A 14,566-nucleotide genomic window follows, 5' to 3' on the forward strand; every position below is an offset into this window, starting at 1 on the left:
CCCCCACGCTTAGTAGTATATAGTAAGCGCTTAACAAATACCACTGTTATCATGATATGCCTTTGCTTATGTGGCTATATCAAGACTAAAAACCTTGACAGATCCATTGTCTTAGTTTCTGAGAGTCACTTGGGAAATAGTTGGCTAATTGTTAGGGGAATTGCTAAATGCTTCCCCAAGGAAGGAAGGTCTCAATGCCTCATAACAGTCAATGGCTAAATACACCTAAGAAAACCTCTCACAACTTTGTTTTCCCTACCAACTACAACCTCAGGCTGTCCCTTTCTAATGAGCCATGTGTCACTGCACCTTATGCCTAACAGGAACTTGAGTAAGTTAACTCTACCTCTAAACTGTCCCAGGCAGAGTGATTTTAATGACTGAAAAAGAGAAGTCACAAGTCTCTTGAATTGTTACAATATTTGACACTTATCAATTCAATTTAGTGAGCTCCGACCTGGTTGACTTGTATCTATCTCCAGCACTTAGAACAGTGCTTGACAGATTGTAAGCTATTAAAAATACCATAATTATTATATTAGCACTGTACTAGGCACTTGGGAGGGTACAACAGAATAGTAAATATGATTCCTGACTTCAAGGAGCTTTCAATCTAGCAGAGACAGAGACCGCAATACACTACAGGTAGGATTCATTCATTTTCATTCATTCAGCTGTATTTATTGACTGCTTAATGTATTTGCAGAGCACTGTACTAAGCGCTTGAGAGTGTAAAATCTAACAATAAACAGACACATTCCCTGCCCACAACGAGATCATGTTCTAGAAGGGGAGACAGGCATTAATATAAATAAATTACAGATATGGATGTCAGTGCTGTGGGGCTGGGACAGGGGATGAATGAAGGGAAAGGAAGCAGTGAAATATAAATATATGTACATTAATGCAAGGTGGGATGAGTGTACCCAAGTGCTTAGGTGAGTGTGGAAGTGAAGCAACAGTTGTAGAGAGGGTTATAGTGTGGGGAGTTGAGAGACTAAGTAGGTAAGACACTCTAGAGATGTGACTTTTCTCACAGTCTAACTAAATCCCTCATAATGCACCACAAGTCCACCCTATAATAACGGTGTTTGTTAAACACTACTATGCACCAAGCAGTGTGCTTAGCACTGGGACAGGTACACACTAATCAAATAAGTCACAGTCCCTGGCTCACACAGGGCTCACATTCTAAAAGAGAGGGAATGAGCATCCCACATCAATAGTGTCCCACGTCAATAATGAGCAATGATTTTGCTCAGACAGTTAATCGTATTTACTGAGCACTTACTGTATGCAGAGCACTGTACTAAGTGCTTGGGAGTATACAATATAACAATAAACCAACATATTCCTTGCCAACAATGAGTTTACAGTCTACAGGGGGAGAAAGACATTAATATAAACTATGGATATATACTGAGGTGCTTTGGGGCTGGGGGTGGGGATGAATAAAGGATGCAAGGCAGGGCAATTCCGAAGGGAGTGGGAGAAGAGTAAAGGTGGGTTTAGTCTGGGAAGTCCTCTTGGAGGAGATGTGCCTTCAACAGGCTTTGAAGAGGGGAGAGGAATTGTCTGTCAGAAATGAAGAGGGAGGGCATTCCAGGTTAGAGGCAGGACATGGGTGAGAGGTCAGCAGTGAGATAAATGAGATCACGGTACAGTGAGAAAGTTAGCACTAAAGGAGTGAAATGTGTGAACTGGGTTGTAGTAGGAGGGTAGCGAGGTGAGGTAGGAGGGGGCAAGGTGATTGAGTAAGAAAGTTAGACAGGAACAAGCCTGCCCTGAGACCCAGCTGAAAAGAACACCTATAATCCAGAAGTAAAAACCATCAAAGCCACTCATTCTCCCTTCCCAATTCAATGACACTGTGTTTTTCTTCACTCTGGTAGGCTCAGAAGGAAGCAACCATTTCCAAATCTGCATTTTGACGGGAGCTAATACTCTACCTTAAATTTGGATGTGTTTCTCTGGTGATAACAGAGCCTAGAAAAGTTGACCATGATTTCATCTCTGAATAATAATGATGGTATTTGTTAAGTGTTTACTATGTGCCAAGTACTATTCTGAGCACTGGCAGTGGGTGGGAGGGGGGGAATACAAGGTAATCAGGTTGTCCCACATGGAGCTCACAGTCTTAATCCCCATTTTACAGATGAGGGAACTGAGGCCCAGAGGAGTTAAGTGACTTGCCCAAAGTCACACAGCTGGATAAATAGTGGAGCTGGGATTAGAACCCATGATCTCTGACTCCCAAGCCCTTGCTCTTTCCACTGAGCCATGTTGCTTCTCATCATTCTGCATTGTCCCTACACTGCAACTATATGATCATTTCAATATCTGAGCTTGGGCACTGTGGAAATCACTGTATTTGACTTCCCAAAAATCTATTTTCACTTTTCCTATAGTCAAACTAATTTTCTCTAGTGTAGTTTTTGCCTCATTTGCCTCATCTGCAAAATGGGGATTCCGTACCTATTCTCCTTCCTTCTTAGACTGTGAGCCACATGTGGGACCTGATTATCTTGTGTCACTTCACTCCTCTGTGCCTCTCTGTTTCATCATCTGTAAAATGGGGATTAAGACTTTAAGCCCTGTGTGGGACAGGGACTGTGTCCAACCTGATTATCTTGTATCTACCCCAGCGCTTAGAACAGCGCCTGGCATATTTAGTAAGCACTCAATAAATGCCATAATTATTATTATTATCATTATCATCATCCTAGGGCTTAGTACAGTGTTTGGCATATAAGTGCTTAACAAATGCCACAATTATCATTATTATTTTTGTCTTCAATTTATATCTTGTTTCACTAAGTCCCTTAATAGCAAATGAAAAAAATCATACTTCCCTTTTCCTTGAATGAAATACCAAGTATGCCTTCATAAGTATATCTCAAAATTAGCTTCTAACAACATACAACCTGGGACTCAGAAGGACCTGGGTTCTAATGCCGGTTCCCCACTTGACTGTGTGTCCTTGGGCAAGTCACTTCACTTCTCTGTGCTTCAGTTACCTCATTTGTAAAATGGGGATTAAGACTGTGAACTCCAAGCGGGCCAGGGACTGTGTCCAGCCAATTTATCTTATATCAACCCCAGCTCTTAGTACAGAGCCTACATTGTAAAAATACCAATAAAAATACCATTAACACCCCCCCCCCCCAAACATAGACAAGTGTTTATAAAATGACCTAATTAGCCTCTGGAACTTTGAAATTGTGCATTTAGGATTCAAAATCTCACACAAACCCTGAAACGTTTGGTAATCGCAAGAGGTAAAGTATTTTCAAAAGGGTTTTTTTTTTTTTTTTAAATTCAAGTGACTGAACATTTTACTGTTTGGAACCCCTGTAAATACCTAAATAAAAGAAGAGATACAAATAAATAATTTAGTCCCCTTACTAATTTCAGATAGTTTCAATGCAGAACCTCTGTAATTTTGGCTTCTGCAACTCATATTGTATTTAGAACATGTTTCTCCTTACATGAGAGCGATAATCTCAGACTCTGCTGCTATAAGCTTTTTCAAGCATGCACGGAACATTCTGTGTAATCGCTAATCTGCTATCCCATAATCTTGCATCTGGGTACAAACTCAGGCTGCCTTTCTCATGCATGCACTATTACATAAATCTGGCACATATGAAATGACACAGTTTTCATAATAATTACTTTAAAAAAAATGCTCTGCCGAAAAAGAAAATTTCAGTGTACACAAACCCCACCTCACTAGAATTATGCAAAATTAGAAATCTAATGCCATTGCTATACATAGCTTTCCTTCATTTCTGAAGAGGAGGCTAATGACAGTAAGGTCCTCTACATATGTGCAAGTGTGGCTGAAAAGACGGATCAGGTCAATTGATCGCATGGAGAAGCAACATGGCTCAGGGGAGAGAGCGTGGGGTTGGGAGTCAGAGGTCATGGGTTCTAATCCCACTTGTCGGCTGTGTGACTTTGGGCAAGTTACTTAACTTCTCTGTGCCTCAGTTCCCTCACCTGGAAAATGGGGATTAAAACTGTGAGCCCCATGTGGGACAACCTGATTACCTTGCATCCCCCCAGTGCTTAGAACAGTGCTTGGTACACAGTAATTGCTTAACAAATGCCATTATTATTATTATTTATTGAGCATTTGGAAGAAGACAACACTAGCAAGAGTCATCTTCCCTTCCAACAAGGAATTTAATCAATCGATGGTATTTATTGAGTACTTACTGAGTGCAGAGCACTGGACTAAGCACTTTTGGAGAGTACAGTGAAACCGAGTTGATAGACATATTCCCTGCCCACAAGGAGCTTACAGTCCAGAGTTTAGAATCTAACGGGCAAGAGTGAAGGGACAGTGAAGGCTGGAGAATGAAGAGGCAGTAGTATTTACTGAGCATTCACTGTGCTCAAAACACTGAACTAAGCACTTGGATGGTACAACGGAAGACAAGACCCCTGTCCAGAAGGAATCTGCAATCTAGCTACAATCTCATTTACAATCAATAATATCTATGGAGCACTTACTGCATGCAGAGCACTGTACTAAGCATATGGAGAGTACAATATAACAGACACATTCCCTGCCCACAAGGAGCTTATAGTCTAGATGGTGAGAACAACCTAAATACAATCTTGTTTACAATCTTCCTACAAATAGGAGGACAAAGAGTGTGTAAAACAATGTGTGTAAAAATATTAAGATCATTGTCATCATGGTATTTGAGTACTTACTGTGTGCAGAGAACTGTACTAAGCTCTTGGGAGGGTACAATACAACAAAGTTGGTAGACATGTTCCCTGCCCACAACAAGCTTACAGTTTACAGGGGGAGATGCACGTTAATAATAACGATGGTATTTAAGCGCTATGTGCCAAGCACTCTTCTAAGCGCTGGGTTAGATACAAGGTCAGCAGGTTGTCCCACGTGGGGCTCACAGACTTAATCCCCATTTTACAGATGAGGGAACTGAGGCACAGGGAAATGAAGTGACTCGCCCAAAGTCCCACAGCTGACAAGTGACGGAGTCGGAATTAGAACCCATGACCTCTGACTCCCAAGCCCAGGCTCTTTCCACTAAGCCATGCTGCTTCCCATGTAAGCAGCGTGGCCTAGTGGAAATAACACAGGCCTAAGAGTCAGAAGACCTGGGTTCTAATCCTCGCTCTGCCAAAGGCTTGCTGTCTGATGTTGGGCAAGTCATTTAACTTCTCTGTGCCTCAGTTCTCCTGTTCTTCCTCCTACTTCGACTCCTCCTGCACCATGCAGGACAGGAACTCTGTCCAACCTAATCCACTTGTATCTACCGCAGCGCTTAGTTCAGTGTTTGACACATAGTAAGTGCTTAGACAAATACCTTAAAAAGAAGTATAATATATTGCATAGCTATGTAAGATGGGGGTAGAAGTGTTGAAATAGGAAGGCTGGGCAAACTCTCCTTGCTGAAGTGGAATTTCAGGAGATTTTTGAAGATGTGGCGAGCTGAGTTCTGGTGGATTTGAAAGGAAGGATGTGTCAAGAATAAGGCACCATGAGAAGATGAGTTTGGGAGCATAAAGCAGGAACAAGTACAAACTCATCAACATGAAAGTTGAACAAAAAAAGTGAACGCACAGATAAGTACATAAATAAAAATATACCTATGCACATGTGTCCCAAGGATAGGATTGATAATAATAATAATAATTGTGGTGTTAGTTAAGCACTTACTATGTGCCAAGCACTGTACTAAGCGCTGGGGTGGATACAAGCAAATCAGGTTGGACACAGTCCCTGTCCCTCTTGAGGCTCACAGTCTGATTCCCCATTTTACAGATGGGGTAACTGAGGCCCAGAGAAGTGAAGCAGTATGGCATAGTGGGAGTCAGAAGGCCATGGGTTCTAATCCTGGCTCTGCCACTTGTCTGTCAGAGTAACAGATATCCAACGGGATGAGAAGTTGCATCCCCCCAAAGTATCTGCTGTTCTTGTGCAATATTTAAATTCCAGTTCTAAATGGAAGTTCTAAGGAAACATTTCTTTTATGCAGCACTTCATCTCAATCCAAATGCTGCAGATCAATGAGGGTGAAGTTCCAACTCCCCCTGTAATGGCAAAACTTAGAGTGCAATTATGCCAGTCTGTCCTACCAGCCCGGTAAAAGTAGGGGTTTTCCATTTTAATTAAAGTTAAGCGTACTGTCAAGGAAAAAGTTCCCTGCGGACAACACTCTGACCAGGGATATTAAAAATGAGGACTCGAGTCTTCTCCCTGATCAAACTGAGGAAAGTGAGTGGCCCTGAACACAATGGGTAAGCAGTGATGCCAAAGAGAGGAGGTGAGATTGTTACTGAGTTCACAAAAGTCCAAAATACTGTAATAATAATAGTAAAGTGGATTTGAGCAGATTCCAGTTTCTGCTTAATGGCTTGAGCATTTTCACTCTGCTTTGAGAAGCAGTGTCACCTGGTGGATAGAGCACGGGCCTGGGAATCAGAACCACATTAGCTCTAATCCTGGCTCCGCCACCTGTCTGCTGTGGCACCTTGGTCAAGTCACTTAACTTCTCTGGGCCTCAGTTACCTCATCTGTAAAATGGGGATTAAGACTATGAGCCCCATGTGGGACACGAGCTGTGTCCATCTGGATTAGCTTGCATCTACCCCAACACTTAAGTACAGTACCTGGCACTCAACAAATACCATAAAAAGATCCAACTGGGGGTCAGTCACTGGTGGTTGCCATCACAAAAAACTACAACAATTTGCCTTGAAACCAGTCATTCGGATTCACTGGAAAGAAGACTTTTAGCCTGTGTGATTGCTTTCTGACTGCGATTCAGGAGGTTATCCCCGGAACAGATCCTTGGGAGAGCTGTAGTTTGCCTTCCCCACGCCGGAACTCCATTCCACCTTTGCTCTGGAGTCTCCTAGGCCACCCCACTGGATGTGGAATTGAAGGGCGGTCAGATCACCGTGGTCAGATCAACCTGACCGCATGGCGAGCAGCCTTGGAAACGGGCCTACTGCTTCCTCAGAGTTCGTGCCACCTATGTGGTTCAACGTCCCAGAGCCAGCGAGCTCGTCCTTCTAGACCGTGAGCTTGTTGTGGGCAGGAATGTGTCCATTTGTTGTTATAGTGCACTCTCCCATGTGCTTAGCACGGTGCTTCGTCCACAGTAAGTGTTCAATAAATACGACCGAATGAACAAATGAATTAGGCTTGCCTCATAAGAACCGACCCAAGCAAAAATCTCCAGATGATGACCACAGCAACAACAACAATAAAAAAACCCAGATTCAGGAAAAACAAACCATTCATTCATTCATTCAATCTTATTTATTGAGCGCTTACTGTGTGCAGAGCACTGTACTAACCGCTTGGGAAGTACAAGTTGGCAACATATAGAGACGGCCCCTACCCAACAGCGGCCTCACAGTCTAGAAAGGGGAGACAGACAACAAAACATATAAAGCAAATAAAATAAATAGAATAAATATCATCATCATCATCATCAATCGTATTTATTGAGCACTTACTATGTGCAGAGCACTGTACTAAGCGCTTGGGAAGTACAAATTGGCAACATATAGAGACGGCCCCTACCCAACAGCGGCCTCACAGTCTAGAAAGGGGAGACAGACACCAAAACATATAAAGCAAATAAAATAAATAGAATAAATATGTACAAACATGTATACATATATACAGGTGCTGTGGGGAAGGGAAGGAAACCAGGCACGATTCGTGGCGTACATAGGCCGGAGACACCACCTGTTGAGTCGAAGCACTGAGGGGGACCAAACTTTGGCCAGAGGACTGGGGGTGGGCGGTTTTCCACCTGTGGATGTGTTAAAAGTAAAAGCAGGTGACCACAATCCCCCAACCCCCTTAGCACTGCTTCTCTTCCCCAGCCCCTATCCAAAAGGGGCACGTCCGCTGGTCCTCCACCCCATCGCATCCCCGAGGTCGTTGCTGGGGAGGTGACCGGGGCAACGGTTTCCTTGACAACGGGGGGGGGCGTTGCCACTGCAGCCGGGCGCCCCTCCCTCCCCGTGCGCGCGGCCGAGATGAGGTGGGCGGGGGGGGGGGGGGGGGGGAGGATTTGGAGGGGATGGGGGAGGGGAGGAAGGGGAGACCCGGGAGCTCAAGCCATCGCTGCAGATCGCACAGCATCATCAGCATCCCGGCCAGCAGGCATGGCCCTTTAAACCCAGCTGCAAGACCCCTCTTCCCTCCACCCACCGCCCCCCAATTCCTTCGCCAGCCTCCGAGGAGATCTGCAAGGTGCGTGCATGGGGCCAGCTGGCCGGGAGGGAGGGGGGATTCCGGCTGACCTTCACCCATCACCCCCACCCATCAAGAGCTGGCCTCCCCACGGAAGGGATGCAATCCCCACGGCCGAGCCCACCCAGGCATCCCCTTTTACAAGGTCTTGATTTTTTGCCACTGCCCGAGTCCAGCCGCAGCTTCACGTCCTTCGGTTATTTCCCATCGTGTGCCATCTTGCATTTATTAATAAAACATGCAAACTAAGGAAGGGGGTCGGGGGTGGTTGGGAAAAGCCCGCTGCGGTAGAGCGGATGGTCTCCCCTTTGCCATCTTTCAAAGCTTGCGTTGAAGTTGAAATCCTCCCCTCTTGAGATGTGGGGGTCAGTTTGGAAACGCCTGGTTGTGACCGTTTCCCAGGAGATTTCCCCTGTTTGCTTATTCAGTAGGGAAGAAAGAAAGAAAAAATGCTGCCCCCAGCACGGTGTGGTGTCTGCCTGTGTAGGATGGAGAGCTTTCACCCGGCAGGCCGGCGTTCAATTTAGTTACCAGAGGCAAACTAAAAAGATTGAGTTTCCCAATCCTCTGATTTGTCAGAATCCTTAAACTAGAAGAATTGCTCTCCATTATTGCTCAGTAGAGGCCTCAGACTGAATTCCTGAGACTTCAGGGGGAAATAAATACTTTGAAACTCATTAAAGAGCTGGCATCTAGTAGATGACTGAGAATTTTCCACCTGTTGGAAATCTGACCCCGCAACCGGGGAAATCGGAATTTACCTTGTTCCCACCACCATCACCAGATCGAAATTCAGACAGGCCCTGAAATCTGCCCTCATTAACACTGTTTTCCTGTGTGAAATCCATATATTCTGTAATATCCCCTCGGGGTGATGCTTTTTGAAATTACACCCTCTATTTAACCACTAAATCCAAAACATCAAATCGTAATGGTTGACATCCTTACAGTTTATTTTTAATCCATACTATGCTGACATCCCAATTAATAACAGCAATGGTTTGGAAAGTGGCATGCCGTACCTAGTTTTATGGCCGGGAGCCGGGGGGGTTGCATAATATCATTCTGCCATTTCTTTACTAGCTGGTTTTGTGGTGTGAGAAAATAGCAGAGTGTAGGAATACACGTCACAAAATATTGTGATGCATAGTTTATCGTTTTTTTAGCTTGGCTTAACAGTGTGGTTCCCATTCTAATTACGTTTCACTACAACACTGGGTGTGAGATAGATATTTTCACCATTTTAAAGTAAGGTTGGAGGTATAAAGAGGTGTCTACAATCCCATAGGTCACGTCAAGGCTAGAACCAGAATTCCAGGTGTTTTGATTCCCACCCCAGTGCTCCTATTTTGTAGACACCACTGCCTGTCACAGAGAAACTCTGGAGTTACAAAGATAGATCACAAAGTTTTTTCTACATTATCGCTATCCTGCAAAATGGGCCCCAGTTTACCCCTCTCCTAAAAACAATTACATCTACATGGTTGAGACTTTGATATTTTATTTTCTAAGAAATCAGTATCCAAAATAGACTCTGAATGGAAGTACTAAGTTATTGTCCATTTTGCGACCTTTGTACTGACCATTTTCTCCCCCTTCTTCCCCTCCAGATCAGACACAGGTTCTATGTCATGTAAAGGATTTAAAAAAGCAGCATTGTGGGTGCTGAATGCATTAGCCAGGCCAAAAGAAGGATCCTGCTTTTGACCTTAATCCACTTTGAGTATGTTTATGTAATTCTTTGTACTCCTCAGATCTTTGAGTATTCAACTGAGATAGATGTTTTTTCCTCTCCCCCTACTCCTTCGTAAAATATCTTGTAATTCAAGTGTTTAACTAGGCCTTGACCCAATCCCGAGAAAGTAAGTTTCCAATTCTCACTTAAGGAGCAACAATTCCTGTAGAGCCAACCTGGAAACCCAGGATGGAAAGTTCAAGAAGCAAATAGGGTGCGTATTATATACCTATTAGATTGCAGCTAATGTCCTACTTGTTCTAGCAATTATGAGGTTTGCTTTGCTTTGGGGAATTATTTCAAAGTTACTTGTGTTAGAAAAATGAATTGTAGTCCCAAACTCCTGGAAGGTATTAGATAAGGAACAAAATACAGAAGTTATGTAACTTTACCATAGAAGACATAGGGACTGTGCCCAGTTCGAATTTTGATTAGAGAAGCTTCAGTTCTGGGGATGATGCAAGAGGTGAAAAGATAGAAACCGGTTTGATTTCTAAAGGGCAGTTGGAGTTTAAACCAGCAGCACTACGCTCCTTTTCCAATTTGAGAATCCAAGCTTAAAGGATCTTAGAGGTCATCTATTCCATTCCCTATCCTCTAGGCCAAACTGCATCTTACCCTCCCCAGAGAGATAGGCATCTCTCATGTTCTTAAAGGTCTCTGAGGAAGGAGATTCCACAACCTCTTTCAGAAACTCATCCGTTAACTAAAAGGAAAGAAGAGAGAACATCCATTGAATCCCAAAATGGTTTTTCTGCAGAGCCTCTTTTTAATCTGCTTAGTCCAAATTTCCACTTGATGCAACTCTCAGAAAGAGATTGATTCTGTGCTGATGTCTTCCTTCTCAAAGTGAGATGCAGTATTAAGAGTTATAGTGCCTAAGGTAAAGTACATACAGCTAATGAGGTCATGCTACCCCCATTAGCACTTAGGCATATATCTGTTATTTAATCACATGTTTCTCATCCCACACCTGTTAGCTTATTCTTAATAATTATATATTTGGCTTTTTATGCCTATATTTCTCCCCCATTAGGTCACTGAGTGCAGGGACCACTTTTTTATTTCTGTTTGCTGGACCTAGGTTCTAATTCCACACCTCCACTTGCCTGCTGTGTGACCTTGGGCAAATCACTTAACTTAATAATAACAATAATGATGGCATTTATTAAGCACTTACTATGTGCAAAGCACTGTTCTAAGGACTGGGGAGGTTACAAGGTGATCAGGTTGTCCCATGTGGGGCTCACAGCCTTAATCCCCATTTTACAGATGAGGTAACAAAGGCATAGAGAAGTTAAGTGACTTGCCCGATGTCACACAGCTGACAAGTGGCGGAGCTGGAATTTGAACCTATGACCTCTGACTCCAAAGCCCATGCTCTTTCCACTGAGCCACGCTGCTTCTCTACTCTTCTCTATGCCTCAGTCTCGTCGTCTGCAAAATGAGGATTCAATATCTATTCTTCCTCCTACAGACTGAGACCCATGTGGGACCTGATTATCTTGTGCTTAGTACAGTGCTTGGCACATAGTAAAATCTCTCTCCTCCTCTCTCAATCTACCCCCTCCATATGTGCTTCTGACCCCAACCCTTCATAACTTTTTAAAACACTCATCTCTTCTCTTCTTCCCTCCTTGACTGCTGTCCTCAACTGTTCAACTCTCCAATGCCTTTTTCCCATTGCTTTCTTACATGCTCATGTTCCCCCATCCTAAAAAAACTCTCCCTTGACCCCACAACTCCCTCCAGTTATCGCCCCATCTCCTTCCTAACATTCCTCTCCAAACTTCTCGAGAGAGTTGCTTATACCCACTGTCTCCACTTTCTATCTTCCAATTCTCTCCTAGATCCCCTCCAATCTGGCTTCTGACCCTTTCACTCTACAGAAACAGCTTTCTCTAAGGTAACGAGGGAACTTCTTCTCACCGTATCTGATGGCCTTTATGCCATCCTAATCCTCCTAGACCTCTCAGCCACCTTTAACATTGCAGACCACCCGCTTCTCTTGAAACTGTATCCAACCTTGGATTTACTGACACTTTCCTCTCTTGGACTCCTATCACTAACTCCTAACTCTAACTCCTCCAATCTCTCTGACGCCTCTAGACTGGAAGCTTGTTGTGGGTAGGGAATGTGTCAGTTTATTGGTGTACTGTACTCTCCCAAGCACTTAGTGCAGTGCTGTGCACACAGTAAGCACTCAATATGATTGAATGAAAGAACCACTCTTTCTCAGTCTCTTTTACTGACTCCTCCTCTGCCTCCCAACCTCTGAAAGTAAGGGTCCATCAAGGCTGAGTTCTAGGTACCCTTCTACACCACTCCCTTGGAGAACTCAGGCTTCAATTACCACCTCTATGCAGATGATTCCCAAATCTTCATCTCTGGCCCTGACCTCTTTCCTTCCCTGCAGTCTCACATTTCCTACTGCCTTTAAGACATTTCTACCTGAATGTCCTGCCAACCCCTTAAATATGTCTCAAAGTGAACTCATCTTCCCACCCAAATCCTTGTTTTTCCCATCACTGTAGACAGCACCACTATCCTTCCTATCTCACAAGCCTGTAAACTTTGATGTCGTCCTCAACATCTCTGTCATTCCACCCACAAAATCAACCTGTAAGTGAAGTGTCAGTTCTACCTTCACATCACTAAAATCAGCTCTTTGCTCTCCATCCAACTTGCTACCATGCAGATTCAAGCACTTATCCTATCTGCCTTGACTAATGCCTCCTCGCTGACCTCCTGGCCTTCTGTCTCTCCCCACTCCATACTTCACTCTGCTGCACAGACCATTTATCAATAAAAACGTTCAGTTCAGTGTCTCCCCAGGAGCCTCTAAGTCTGCCCATCCACCTCTGTGTCAAACAGAAATTCCTTACCATCAGCTTTAAAGCATTCAATCAGTTTGCCCCGTCCTACCTCACCTCACTAATGTACTACAGCACAGTCTGCACACTGTGCCCCGATCACGTCTATCTCACCACCAACCCTTTTCCCATATCCTTTTAGACTGTGAGCCCACTGTTGGGTAGGGACTGTCTCTATATGTTGCCAACTTGTACTTCCCAAGCGCTTAGTACAGTGCTCTGCACACAGTAAGCGCTCAATAAATACGATTGATTGATTGATTAATATCCTTACCCTAGCCTGGAACTCCCTCCCCCCTCCATATACTCCAGGCTGTCACTCTCACCATCTTCAAAGCACAATCAAGGTCCTGTCTTCTCCATGATGCTTTCCCTGATTAAACCCTCTTTTCCCCACTCTCCCTTCTGTATCTCTGTGTCATCTATGTACTTGGATCTATTAACTTTGGACATTTGATATCTGCCCCATTCCCAACCCATAGCACTTATGTACATATCTTTAAATTACATATTATAAATTATTTATTCATATTAATGTGTCTGATTTCTCTTGTACTCTCCCAAGTGCTTAGAACAGTGCATACAGTAAGTGTGCAGTAAATACCATAAACACTTAAATACCACTATTAATTATGCTTCCCACACCTAGTACAGTGCTCAACCACCATTAGGAGCTCAATAAATGCTATAGATAATAATAATGGCAAACATCTTCAGCATTAAGGGTTCTCAGGCTGTGTTCCAATCCAGTTCAGGATGTTCAGTAGTTTAGGATGTTAGGACCACCAAGCACCTCTCCAAATCACGTGCCACTTCCAATTTTTAGCACGTATGCCTTAAGGTCATCAAAATGCATTTTTCATAAATGGTGTACATTTCAGCATATAGAAGAGAAAATTTTAAAAGACTGCCTTATCACCTAAACCATGTGGTACTTTTAAGAGAAAATTCAGAATTTATAAGGCTCTTCCTCTATGTCACTAATTTCTGCCTGTGGGATATGTTTTTCTGATTCAGTCTTCTCTCCTTTCCATTAGTGATGCTACATGTTCCAAACACTCTTTCTGATTTTAAAGAAAACTACAGAATAGGGCAAAGTCAGATTCTCCTGCCCTAGCCCCAGGATTCAGTAAAACAAAGCAATATTAAAATATGATTGTACCTTGGTTGTCTGCTGTGCGATCTTAGGCAAGTCACTTCACTTCTCTGGGCAGCAGTTACCTCATCTGTCAAATGAGGATTAAGACTGTGAGCCCCTGATTACCCTGAATCCACCTCAGCGCTTAGAACAGTGCTGGGCACAAAGTAAGCACTTAAATGCCATTATTATTGTTATTATTTTGTAGTCTATACACTCTTTTGTATTTATACTTTCCTTCACCTGAATGCCAAAACTTTAGCTGAGTCAATTTCGCCAACCAGTCCTCCAACCTTTATTGCCTTTAGGTTTTCAAGACAGTCATGGAATGTTTAAATTCAAGAAAAGTTGATATAGTAAAATCAGTGTCTCCATATTACATTAAAATGAAAAACAAATTCTGATTTAAAGGTTAACGAATCTATCTTTTAAACACTGAGCAGTTAAAGTTCTTATCAACAAGTCCTTTGTATTACTCATTAAAATATGGGAAAACATTTGCAAACTGATAAATGTTCAACCACCCCTCACAAAATGAACATTCTTTTCACAGAATTACTCTA

At 43.3% G+C, this 14,566-nt stretch overlaps 2 protein-coding genes across 9 annotated transcripts in view; one reads left to right on the forward strand and one right to left on the reverse strand.

Moving 5' to 3' along the window:
• NRG4 (neuregulin 4) overlaps positions 1-14,566 on the reverse strand; it is a 146,782-nt gene that overhangs the window by 84,158 nt on the left and 48,058 nt on the right. Inside the window, exon 1 of one of the 4 annotated variants that reach the window (XM_038766926.1) lies at positions 7,745-7,888. The exons of 1 other annotated variant lie outside the window; for it this stretch is intronic. The gene's annotated coding sequence lies outside the window, so the exon portion shown is untranslated. Of the gene's footprint in view, positions 1-7,705; positions 7,889-14,566 lie in introns of those variants that run through there. 2 more of the 4 variants (XM_038766929.1, XM_038766930.1) reach the window with 2 other exon arrangements.
• The window catches only part of TMEM266 (transmembrane protein 266), a 102,521-nt gene continuing 96,093 nt past the window's right edge, over positions 8,139-14,566 (forward strand). For 4 of the 5 annotated variants that reach the window (XM_038766916.1, XM_038766918.1, XM_038766914.1 and 1 more), the window contains exon 1: positions 8,139-8,257. The gene's annotated coding sequence lies outside the window, so the exon portion shown is untranslated. Of the gene's footprint in view, positions 8,258-10,185; positions 10,207-14,566 lie in introns of those variants that run through there. The other variant, XM_038766915.1, reaches the window with a different exon arrangement.

The sequence above is a fragment of the Tachyglossus aculeatus genome, chromosome 26 (genome assembly GCF_015852505.1).
Source record: "Tachyglossus aculeatus isolate mTacAcu1 chromosome 26, mTacAcu1.pri, whole genome shotgun sequence".
NCBI lineage: Eukaryota > Metazoa > Chordata > Mammalia > Monotremata > Tachyglossidae > Tachyglossus > Tachyglossus aculeatus.